This window comes from Tachypleus tridentatus, chromosome 2, assembly GCF_004210375.1.
Source record: "Tachypleus tridentatus isolate NWPU-2018 chromosome 2, ASM421037v1, whole genome shotgun sequence".
NCBI classification, from domain to species: Eukaryota; Metazoa; Arthropoda; class Merostomata; order Xiphosura; family Limulidae; genus Tachypleus; species Tachypleus tridentatus.
The window spans coordinates 109,144,460-109,157,871 of NC_134826.1; the positions used below are offsets into that span (position 1 = coordinate 109,144,460).

General features: G+C 34.6%; 1 pseudogene across 1 annotated transcript in view; it reads right to left on the bottom strand.

The window, feature by feature from the left end:
• The window catches only part of LOC143244816 (twitchin-like), a 296,421-nt pseudogene that overhangs the window by 255,837 nt on the left and 27,172 nt on the right, over window positions 1-13,412 (bottom strand). Inside the window, exon 4 of the transcript XR_013025339.1 lies at window positions 6,589-6,751. The product of XR_013025339.1 is annotated as a twitchin-like (transcript). The remainder of the gene's footprint in view (window positions 1-6,588; window positions 6,752-13,412) is intronic.

Sequence of the window (13,412 nt, forward strand, 5' to 3'; positions counted from 1 at the left end):
AACCCGCGACCCTCAGATTACGAGTCGAACGCCTTAATCCACCTGGCCATGCCAGGCCAGCCCTTTCAGATATGGGTACTTTATAATATGATGGTCCATTCCACTGTTCATCGGTAAAGAGCAGCCCAAGATTGTTTTGAATTTCGCACAAAGCTACTCGAGGGCTATCTGTGCTAGCCGTCCCTAATTTAGCAGTGTAAGACTAGAGGGAAGGTAGCTAGCCATCACCACCCACCGCCAACTCTTGGGCTACTCTTTTACCAACGAATAGTTGGATTGACCGCCACATTATAACGCCCCCACGGCTGAAAGGGCGAGCATGTTTGGCGTGACCGGGATGCGAACGCGCGACCCTCAGATTACGACTCGTACGCCTTAACACGCTTGGCCATGCCGGGCCAGTATCCAAAGAATTGGCAATGAATGATATCGAATGACTGTCTTTCCTCTCGTATATCTAGTCTAAGGAAGGTTTGTTTGCTGTTATGCACAAAGCTACACGATGGGCTAACTTGTTGCGTCCACTACAGGTACCTATACCCAGTTTTCAGCGTTTTAAGCCTTCAGACTTACTTCTAAGTCACTGAAAAGCAGTTAGGGAAGGCTAACACAGATAACCTTCGAATAGCTTTGTGCAAAAATTCAATGAACAAACAAACTATTGCGTTTCATTCTACAAAGACTGCTTATTTGTTAATTTTAGGGAATATCTGTACAATGTGCTATCTGTGCTCCTCTCCCTGAAGGAAACTAAAACTTAGAATCAAGCGTCGTAAGTTCATAAACTTACTGCTAACCCACCTGAGGACCATAAAAAAGAACACATTAGGGTTTGTTGGCCTGTAATAGAACTGAAATAATTAATTTAAAATAAAATCGATATTTTAAGTTAAAGAAGAATCGACGTAGGCAAATTTAAAAACTGTGTATAGTTTCTAATCTTCATCACACTTCATCAACATTTTATATTCATATATAGAAGTTTATATCAAAATTTTCTGTGTTTGAGAATTCATCAAGACACTATTATAAAAAGCTTTATTGATCTGATTTTTACTGCTCTGGTTGTTACTGATATTGATTTTTATATTTTTTTGTTTTTCAATATATTTGTAATTCTGAATAGCCCGAACTTTTGTTACTCAGAGGTAAAGAAATCAAGAAATTCCTCTTAAATAAAGCTAGCCGATGCTCACATAAGTACAAGCAAAGAACTAAAGTGGGCGTCAAAAGTTTCGTAACGTGACACTCACTGATGTACAAGCCAATTTTGGAAACATGGCAAGGAGTGAGTTGCTTACTCAGATGCTTCTAGTAACTCTGCCCCTTTTCTCAAGAATATCCGTTCCAATCAAATGCAACCAAGTTTATCTTTATTAGTTACGTTTAAAACATTAGAGTAAACGTCCTATGGAATTATTCACATGTGTTACAAAATTTCTTACGATAACAAATTAGCTTTTAAAGTTAAAAAACAAATAACTGAGTCCTGAGAGTATGGGATATATACATAAAAATGAATTCAAATTTATATTTTCAATCAGTTGTAATATCACATATTTTAAATGTAAATACATCTTAAACTGCAGAATGGTAAAAAGAAATTGCAAATGAGATATCAGTATCATATTTGAAGAAAAAAGTACATTTCTTGGGTTTTCTCATCAATGATCTTTATTATTAATATGCAGATAGAACTTAATGAAACTAACTGAATTTTTTAAGAGTTTTAGCTTAAATCACCATACATAAGTATTTAGTTTAAGTGCACATTTTGTGGTGTTTTTAACGCTAGATATTCGTAGCGGGAATAGCGCAGATGGGCTATTGTGTAGCTCTACGCTTTAAAACCACAAAACATATTACATGATCAAGATAAGTAAAAATTGTGAATTGAATCCTTGCAAGTAGGGACCGTAAAAGAAGTAAGCAAACATGGCTGGAGATACCGTAGACATAATTTACACAAACTACAAGCCCCTATTTTGTCTCCATGTTGTTACCAAGCATCATACTTCGTGAAGTTAAAATAGGTATTTGTAGTTTGAGTAAATAATATCTACAGTATCTCCAGTGTTGTTTTCTTACTTTTAACGATCCCTATTGGCAGGAGTTGAAATTCCATATTTTTATCTATCTTGTTTGCTGTTTTTTACGCTCAACTGCGAACAAAGTATTACTTCATATACTAGCTAACTTTATACATTGTAATGATAATAAACATAGCTAGTAGTTAACTGAAACGGTTCTTGATGATTTTCTGTAGCTACTGAATATTTGATCACATCAGTTCGAGATGTAAAATGTTAAGCTGCAGCTGGAGGTTGTAATGGAGATTTGTTTGAGAATACAATGAGCATTTATAGTTTCTATGTAACTGAATTCTCACTGTATATAATGTACAGAAATGGGCAAACATATACCTAGACTAAGACATAACCTCCACTAAGCGTGCATAAAAATTTACTATTAGAAAAGTACCCTTTTCAAATAAAACACATACGTCTAAAACATTACTATAAATAAGTCTCTGTGTCTTTAAAAGTAAATATTCTACGAATGAGTGTAATAAAATTTAATATTTTAGGTACTGATTTTGTTTACTACATCACTTCAAGCATAATATGGGAATTAGCTCCGTAAATAAACCGATTGAATGGCACATAAAGCATTGTATATCTGAATGTTAAAATCTTCTAATGTTCATTATTGGCTTATAATTCGTCTTCCACCCTGCACATAAGTTTTTTAAAAGGAACACCAAAAGTATGTAAAAAAGTTAGATTCGAGGTGTAAAGATAATATCGTTTACGCTATAATTATGATGTTTTTTAGCCTAGTACATTGTAAGAGAAACAAATCGACTTTTCAATATACTTACAGTTTTAGCAATACTTTTTTTGTACTAATTGAAGTAACCGTGCCCTGGACGGAAGCTATGTAAATTCATGATTCATGAAAGGTTATCTGAGGACATGACAAGTTGTTTCCCTTATATATAACAGTACAAAATTCCCATAAAACAAATCTTCATACCAAAATTGGTGAAAATTTATCAACAAGAGGCAAAGTAGTGGTAAAAACGCCCATAAAACTTCCAAAATAAAAAAATTCCAAACTGAAAATCTGTATGTCTCTCCCCACGGACTCAACAGATCTTCATGCCAAAATTGGCGAAGATCTACCTTCAGTGGAAAAGTAGTGGTAAAAACACAGAAACACCAATACAAACCAGAAAATGCAAAACTGAAAATGATGTATTTCCTCGTGGATTCAATAAATCTTCATACCAAATTTGGTGAAGGGTCCATCCACACGAGGTGGAGTAGTATAATTTGGTGAAGATCCATCTACAGGGGGGGAAGTAGTGGTATGAAACGCAAAATGTAAAATTGGAAATTTGTATGTACCTGCAAAGTATGAACATACAAACTGTTTTTTGTAGGTTGGCAAGAGAATGATAATAAGAATTACAAACAGGCCGTTTTGAATAGATTTTTTTCTTTGTAAACATTACAAGTGTGATTTTTTGTACATTTTATGTGTACAGTCTTAGCAGTCAATAGTAAAGATAATGAAGTGTTCTTTGAACTGAATGTTTTTTTCTCTAACGATCTTTTACAGTTTTGCGCAAGTCATTGCGATCTCTTTTATGAACCACAACAGTGGTTCATAATATTATCGACAACTCGCAAAACATTTGCGGTAGTTTTTCATGCCCTTCGTCTGAGTATTCTTGATTTCATTATTTTCTTGTACTCTGTTCCAAGTTACGCTTTCTTCCAGGCATCATATGTTAGAGGCCCAGCATGGCCAGGTGGTTAAGGCGCTCGACTCGTGATCCGAAGGTCGCTGTTTTGATTCCCCGTTACACCAAACATGCTCGCCCTTTCAGCTATCGGGGTGGGGTGCTATAATGTTACGGTCAATCCCACTATTCGTTGGTAAAAGAGTAGCCCAATGGGTAGCAGTGGGTGGTGATGACTAGCATCTCCCTCTAATCTTTCACTGCTAAATTAGGGACGGTTAGCACAGATAGCCTTCGTGATAGCCTTGCGCGAAATTCAAAAACAAACAATGATGTGTTAGATCGTTAAATCCTATTTTATTTAAAAAGATTTTACACAGTCAAATAAATAAATTCACGTAGACGTAACTGTATTTAATAAAAACTACTCGTAAACAATAAAGTAATTGTTTTGGAATTTCGTGCAAAGCTATATGAGGGCTATCTGCGCTAGCCGTCCCTAATTTAGCAGTGTAAGGCTAGAGGGAAGGCAGTTAGTCATCACCACCCACCACCAACTCTTGGGTTACTCTTTTACCATCGAATAGTGGGATTGACCGTCACATTATACGTCCCCACGGCTGAAAGGGCGGGCATATTTGGTGCGACGGGAATTCGAACCTGTGATCCTCAGATTACAAGTCGAACGTCTTAGCCCACCTGGTCATGCCTAAAGTAATAGTATTTATAATAGTATTTCAAACAGCTATGAACGTTTAATGTATCACACGGTTTTACGAGTTAAATAATAAAGTCACAAAAACGAATAAGACCCGCAGTTAAGAAAAACGTAACTAAAAGTATTTATAGTGGTCTATAAAACTAACTGAAACTAAATGATTGTAATGTAAAGTAAATGTAATGTTGCAACGAAGGCAGACTTTACTTAATATGCATCAACGTCTGAATAAGTTTTCACAAAATGATAAGCATACGGTTTAGAATGAATTGCACATGTATATTTTAGATCGAAATGACTCGAGAGAACCCATGGAAATTGTATGCTCATTTCATTTTTTTAAGAAATTACATGCGACTTAAGCGTTGTTTGTGTGAAATACTTTGCAAATAAAAAAACTAAAATTGAAATCGAAGTCATTCGTCACGTGATGACAATTACATTATGTTGTTGGGTGGCATAAGAGTTGCATTCAAAAGTTTGATCAAGCAAAAAATAGGTAAGGTGATTGATTCTGAATAGCAAAACCAGTATGCAATTTGGACTCCTCGAACAAAGGTCTTTCAGGCGTTTCATCGAGAAATTCTGAGAAAAAGTCCGATAAACAGAAACTCATTTATCTAGATTTCAAAAATGAGTCAAGTTCATTTTAGACGTTTCCTTCTCAATTCGTAATACATGTATAATATTTTAATTTAAGATATACGAAGGAAAAGCTGATTTGTTTGCGTTTAACAAGAAGTATAAATTTCATTTCCTTAGACTTTTCATTGTGAGATTATGATTAACGTAAACTATAAAATTATAAGCTGTCGACAAATTCTGATAACCACGTTATTTAAAACAATTATAATAATGTCAGAAACAATTATTTACATCTCACACAAACTATATATACTTATAATTTAGGTAATGGATACCAGGAAAATGTGTGACCTCTTCTGTTGATTTTTTCTTCTAATATGCAAATTTTCTATTTCCTTGTGAATAATATTTGTGACTAATTAGGTGGAAAACTATACAAAGAGCTATCTGTGCTCTGCCGACTAAGGGCATCAAAACCTGGTTTCTAGCATTAAAAGTCCGCACGACAAATTCTGATAATTGTGTGATTTACAAAAAAACAACAATTGTATATATAATAATAACAAAAACTGATTTTTATGTGGTACATAAAATAATTGTCACTTATAATTTGGATAACAAACACTAGAAAAATGTGTACCCTCATCTAATGGAAAAAAAAAAGTGATATTCAAAGTATTACAATATTCTGTAAAACATTTAGCAAAATATGTTAAAATGGAAAAGTGGGTTCAATTTTAAAAGGTTATATTTTCAGTTTTATAGAATTAGATTATAACTTAAAATAATTGTAAATATTCTTAATATATGCCGATTTAAAACTGGCTGCTTTCTTTTTCCTTGTCCCCCGCTGGTACAGCGGTAAGTCTACGGATTTACAACGCTAAATTCAGAGGTTCGATTTTCGCTGGTGGACTCAGCAGATAGCTGGGTGTGGCTTTGCTATAAAAAGAAACGCACACGCTCTTTTTTTCCTTACACTAGTTATTTATTTGTTTCACAATTTGACATCTAAGCTTATGCGCATAGTTGTCTCTAATTTTAAAGTGACAGACCAAATAGACTCAATAATTATTATTATAATGTACCCAAAGAGAAGAACGAGTCTTTGCGGCACCGGCTGCGAAACGTGATTTCTTAAAATCACAGTCTCAGCACCCTACAAACCTTTCACGCAATAAATTTCGTTCACAAATTGGTAAATTTAATTACGCTATCACTTCAAAACACAAAAATAATTGCATATCACAGAGTAAGAATTTGTAACAATGTAAGGTTTAAATCACATGTCACTGCAAAATATATAAGTAAAGATAACTTAGGTTATAGGTCTGGCCTCTAATAACTAGATAATAATTTAATAGAGATTTATTAAGAGGAAGATCAATATCATAAAAAGGAAAAGGGTTAACAAGGTTTTTTCCCCATGTTCACACACACAAATTAACATAATACAAATATTTATCTATTTATACATTAACTAAAATGATTAGAATCAACAAAGTGTGTTAATGTATATTTCAAACATTCAGTTTACCTTAAATCTACCTTGTGGCTTAACAAGGACTCCGTCATGGTACCAAGATACACTAGGGGCAGGGTCTGCGAGAATACGACATTCGAAAAATAATTTCCTTCCGTCATCTTCTTGTCGAATGGACGGCTTCTTTTCAAATGTGGGCGCGATGCCATCGATTTTTCTTTTAAAAAGTCAAGATTATTAAGTTTTAATATAACATTTTAAACAAATTTACATTCTAGAAATCTATCAACAAGGTAATTATTATTTGTTATAAATTTTAGAGTGATGCAGACATAAAACAGCTATAGCTATCAAAAGATTTGGACTTAACAACGTTCAAGTATAATATAATACACGTGAAAAGAGCTTTCTATCTCGGCTGCTAGAACGAATATTGTTTATTTACTGATTACCACTTATAAGAAATATAGTTTAATCTACAATATCTTCTGTCCAAAACAGCATTACTACACAGACTACATGGCACTTTAAAACCGTGTAAAAGTAGCATCACCGTACACGCTAAATAATATTTTACATGATATAGAAGTAGTACAGCTATACACACTAGATTATACTTGCGGATCGTACATGCCAACTAATGCTTTAGTAGTAGTAGTAGTAGTAGTATCCATATATTGCCTGACCCTTTAGAGTGCCGAATACAGTAGGGGCAATAGCACCCATACATTGCCTGATCCATTGGAGTATTGAATATAATAGTAGTAGTATTCATGTTACATGACACTTTAGATCAAGACAAAAGTACTGTGTCGCGCGGCCAAAACAATCTACAGGACACAATGTGTTATCGACGGGAATGTTAATTTAGCGATTTTCCACTTTTTCAGACTGTTGTAATTAAAACTATCACATATTTTCAGTGCATGTGCTCTACTAAACCCTTACCTCACATACAAAATTTCAAGACAATCCATTAACAAATACACTAAGTTCTTCTTGTGTTTACCCGCGGCATAGCGGCAAATAGAACAACAACTCGGAGATTTGTTCTTAAGTACAAACTTTTAACTCATAGTTCCGTCATCTCTTGAACGATTTGAGATCTAATAACGGTTTGGGACGCAAGAGGTCAAACTCTGTCATTTCATATATTCAATCAATCATGTCCAAGGATTCGTTGATTAATTTGCTCTAAGCCTGCCTAAACAAATTTCAATTTGAAGTTAGGCTGGTAGAGATCCTGGTGACTAATAAAATTTAATCGAGTATACTCGAGCTCCACGCTTGATATTGCTTACACTCAAAAATATAGCTAATAAAAAAGGGAAAAAAAGACCTCAAAGATTAATCCATTCTAATCCCGCCAAAAAGAATTTTAAAAGCTGCAGTTATTGAGGAATCACTATTTTTTCCTTCTTACTTAAAGTACAGTAATTTTATTTAATAAAAAAATATACTTAATATTTGCAGCTTTTTTAAAATCTGGAACAATGATAGATCTTTCCCCCCTACAATTAGGTGACAAAGCTGGAGTAAATATAAGCCATGTGTGCAAAGTTATTCATTAAAAACTTCCCAGTTTTGACCAATATATTTGCGCATGCTTAAACAAAAAGTCATGTGAACTAACGGTCTAAACTGTTTACTGAAGCTTCAATTTGGAGTAAAAGTGGACCGTTTATAGCGTTTTTATCATTCGGATTATAGATGGCTGAATTAGAGTAGCAAACCAATAAGGTGAAAGTATGAGCTGATACGTAAATAGATTAGTAGTTTCTTGCTCACGTTTTCAAAATAATCGTACTGGAAAACGGTTACTCTTCATTAATAACTACCCATTTTTACGCACACATTTGCTAACTTTTTATGAAATTATCTTAATTAAAAGCGTTTAGTGTCATGTGATACAGCTTAATAAGCTTGCGTAAATAATTATTTTTGATATGGCTCTACAGAATATATGCGGGTGATGACACGAACTGTTAATCTTGACTCCATTACGTTACCTTAACGGAAGTTATTAAAACAGCTTTAGAGAGGAAAACTACCGCCACATACTTTAAACAATCTGGCTGATTTTGTAAAGAACAGGTATGTTGCAAATGATAGGGTTACAGTCCCAGAGCTAATGTTGTTACTACTGAGTGTCAATTTCTTCTTGTGGTTTATTTGGTGTGTATTGACAAAAATTCATGATATCTAACGAAAGACTTTTTAGGTGTGGAACAAGATGCGGCCAAAAAAGAAAAAAAAAAGGAATAAGTATGCGACTTAAGGAAATGAAATTAAAACTTGCAGCCAAACTTATAACTACACTTATAGTATTTATAAGACTTTTACAGCAAATATTCGCTCATTAGTTAGCCAGACCGTGTTTTTTGTTGAACTTAGAGCATGATGCTAGCTAAAACTAAAAATAATTCACAACTCAGTCCTTTTTTAGCCACACCCTTTTTTCCTTACATCTAAGGTATTTTTAATTACATTAATATAGTGGTATTACCCATACACTAAATGATAATTTAAATTCATACAGTGGTAATAATAGCGATCCATACTTTACATGACCTATTAGATTTATATATAAGTAATTGTACTAATACGCTGCATGACACTTTAGGCCAATATATTCGTAATAGTACCCATATGCTACATGATGCTTCAAATTCATATTGTGGTAGTAGTGCTCATATGGTAAATAACTCTTTAGGTTCATAAATTAGGGCCAGTGCTCACATGTTAAATGACTCTTTACATTCATATTGTAGTTTAAGTGCCCATATACACTGCTGGCCAAAATCTTAAGGCCAATGAACATAAAGAAAAAATATGCATTTTGCGTTGTCAGAATCAACTACTTATTTGAGTAGAACTTCAAATGATGAAAATAAGAAAAGGGAAAATAAAAATAAAAATAAACTTTTTTAGAATTTTATAGGGAAATTGTGAACACTGTGAAATTAGCCTAAACACTAGCTGGTCAAAAGTTTAAGACCATACTGAAACGAAGCGTTAATCGGTAAACATGTAACGAATGTTAGTCACTTGTGTTCAAGCATTAGCGTTGTCAACATCTCTCACTGACATCTCCTGTGTTACATTGGGTAAAAACGTGGCAAAGGCTAAAAAGTTGACAGCGTTTGAAAGTGACAGAATTGTCGAGCTACAAAAGCAAGGTCTCTCTCAACGTGCCATAGCTGGTAAGATTGGGCGTAGTAAAACTGCTGCTGCAAATTTCTTGAAAGATCCCGAGGAATACGGAACGAGAATTTCAAGTGGTCGGCCCAAGAAAATTTTGCCAGCATTGAGCAGAAGGTTTCGACGGGTTATCCGGCAAGACACCAGCCGATCGTCAAACCAAATTAAGGCTCTTACGGATGTAGAATGCAGCTCAAGAACAATAAGAAGGCATCTGCGAGAGGAAGGCTTTAAATACGTAAACGTCTTTAAAGGCCACGAAACAGTTCGGTTGAACTTTGCTGAGAAGCACCAAACATGGGACATAGAAAAGTGGAAGAAGGTTTTGTTCTCTGATGAGAAAAAATTTAACCTAGATGGTCCAGATTGCTTCCAACGTTATTGTCACGATAAGGATATCCCACCGGAGACATTTTCTACACGATACAGTGGAGGAGGTTCCATCATGATCTGTGGTGCTTTCTCCTTCCATGGAACAATGGAGCTTCATCTTATACAGGGGTATCAAACAGCGGCTGGCTACATTGGCATTTTGGAGAGAGCATCGTTATTGACTGAAGGCCTTTGCTTGTGTGGAAATGACTAGATCGTTCAGCAGAACAACGCTGCAATCCACAATGCCCGCAGGACAAAGGACTTTTTCATGGCGAATAACGTGATTCTTTTAGACCATCTAGCGTGTTCGCCCGAACTGAACCCCATTGAAAATGTTTAGGGGTGGATGGCAATGGAAGTCAATAGAAACGGACGTCAATTCCAAACAGTGCATGATCTTCGTGAACCCATCTTCACCACTTGGAATAACATTCCAGCCAGCCTTCTGCAAACGCTTATATCGACCATGCCAAAGCGAATGTTTGAAGTTATTCGCAATGACGGCCGTGCAACTTTCTACTGAGACCTCCTGTTGGGCATTTCCTACCCTGTTTAGGACTTCTTTTTGGTATGGTCTTAAACTGTTGACCAGTTAGTATTTGCATTACACTTTAGATTCATATGGTGGTAGTACACATACGTCACATGATGCTTTATATCAACACAGTAGTAGTAGTACACACGTTATATGACCCATTATATTAATGGGAAGAGAATCACCCATACGCTGTATCACGATTTAGGTTAATATAATAGTTGTACCGATATGGTACGCGATACTTCAGATTAACATAGTAGTTTGTTTGTTTGTTTTGAATTTCGTACAAAGCTACTCGATGGCTATCTGTGCTAGCCGTTCCTGATTTAGCAGTGTAAGACTAGAGGGAAGACAGCTAGTCATCACCACCCACCGCCAACTCGTGGGCTACTCTTGTACCAACGAATAGTGGGATTGATCATCATATTATAACGCCCCCACGACTTAAAGGGCGAGCATGTTTGGCGCGACGGGGATGCGAACCCGCGACCCTCAGGTTACGAAACATTTTGCAAACTCACAAACAATATTTCTGTCTTCTATCCGGTCTGGAACTAAATATTTTATCGACGGTCTGGGTTCACGACGAACGAATTAATTTTATATTGATACACAATACACTTCATTTAACGGAAACACTAGTTGGCTCTAACATAGTAGCAGTAGTACAATACGCTACATGACACTTTTGATTTCTGCAGTAATAGTAGTAACCATGTGGCACATGACACGCTAGATTCATATAGTAGTAATGGTATCCATATGTTACATGACAATTTACAATTGTATAGAGGTAGTAGTGCCTATACTTAACATGACATTTTATTAAAATTCACAATACGAACCTATTGGGTCTCTGGAAAAATAATATACAGCCCATTGAATTAAAAACTATAAGATAATGAATATTCTAAATAAATTTGAATAATTTTCCTACATTTATTAGTCCTAAGTATTCCAAGTTATACATTGAATATGTTAGCATCATAGCCTGTCATATAACGAGAAATAATGATTAATTTTTCTTCTCAAAATTATATCCAAATAAATATTTTATTAATGTTTTTTTCTAAAAATAAAGTGTAATGTAGTAACATCATATATACGGAGAATTTGTTTGTTTTGAATTTCGCGCAAAGCTATACGAGGGATACCTACGCTAGCCGTCTCTAATTTACCAGTATAAGACTAGAGAGAAGGCAGCTAGTCATCACCACCCACTTCCAACTCTTGGGCTACTCTATTACCAACTAATAGTGGGATTGACCGTAACATTATAACACCCCCACGGCTGAAAGGGCAAGCATGTTTGGTGTGACGGGGATTTGAACCCGCACCCCTCGCATTACGAGTCGAGTCCCTTAACCACCTGGCCATGCTGAGCTACGAAGAATTTCTATCCGATTTATAGAATTTCATGAAAACAACATATTTTATATATATTTGGTCATCTCTTTCAAGTATTACTTGATTAATATTTTGACTTCTGTATCTTTTTAAGTTATGTTCAATTTTTTTCTTGATAAATCCTTATAAATTAAAACACAAGAAAAAATTATTCTCAAAGACATATTTTTACTTAATCAACTGTATGGTTTTGCAAATTATTACTTATGATGGTAAAAGCAGTGAATTTTATTATGAATTTCTGGGTTTTCTCTTTGGATTGTGTTTTAGTTTTGGTTTTATAAGCTTGTGTAACTGCTTTAATTTCTGCATTTGCAAAGTCGAAATGTTTTGAGGGTTGTTACAGAGTCGTAGCTGATGATTCACATTAGACAAAATTTGTCAGTGTGTCTCCTTAACAATCAAGTGAATGTAATGAGGAATTTCAGCTAATTATTATGTGTTTTTTTTTTCCTTTTTGCGCTAGCGATATCAAGCGTGAACACTCATTTATCAAATTAGATTTTATTACTGGATATAATCTTTACCAACATACCCTCAAATATAATTATATGCCTAAAGTATATTAAAAATAAAATAAGTAGCTAAAGATCTTTGGTTTGGGGTCCCAAAAGGATTAATTTCCAATGTTAAGTTTAGATTCTTTGAATTTCGCGCAAAGCTACACTACCTGCAATAGTCGTCTTTAATTTAGCAGTAAAAGACTAGAGAGAATGCAGCTAGTCATCACAAAATAACTTTTCAGGTACCACCAAAATGTAGTTCTTTTTCAGTGCAAATTGATAATCTTTTATGGGGAGCAATGACTTCAGGCCTCCCAGGTTGATCTTTCACTCTTTCCGTTTTTCCTGCAAAAGTTGCACCTTATTTATATATTTCTGCTTATGCATCCGCAAACAACCACAAAATGAAGTTTATGTGTAAAAGACTTCGCCACTAGCAACCTATTCCAAAAGACATTTGAAATATAGTGGTAACCTTGTTTCTAGCGACTGAAACCGAATGTAAAATACTTAGAAGTCTCGCTAGCAGTAATCTGCGACAAAGTGAGTTTGAAATGCTGAAAATCATGATCAGCAGGAGTACATATAAAATGCATCTAAATACCAAAAAGTATCCTCCTCAACACCCTACTCCAAAATGTAGTTTAATTAGATATTCTTATATTATTATTATTAGATATTATTAATGGATTATTCTGGCTGAAAACTAAAATGTACCAGTTAAAAATTGAAATTATAAAGCTGTAATAGTTTTTATTGTTTACCAAGTCATACATATTAATTATTAAATATATTTAATTCAACATAAGAATAGTATTATTATAACGTTGTTTCTTTGTTGGAATGGTTATTAC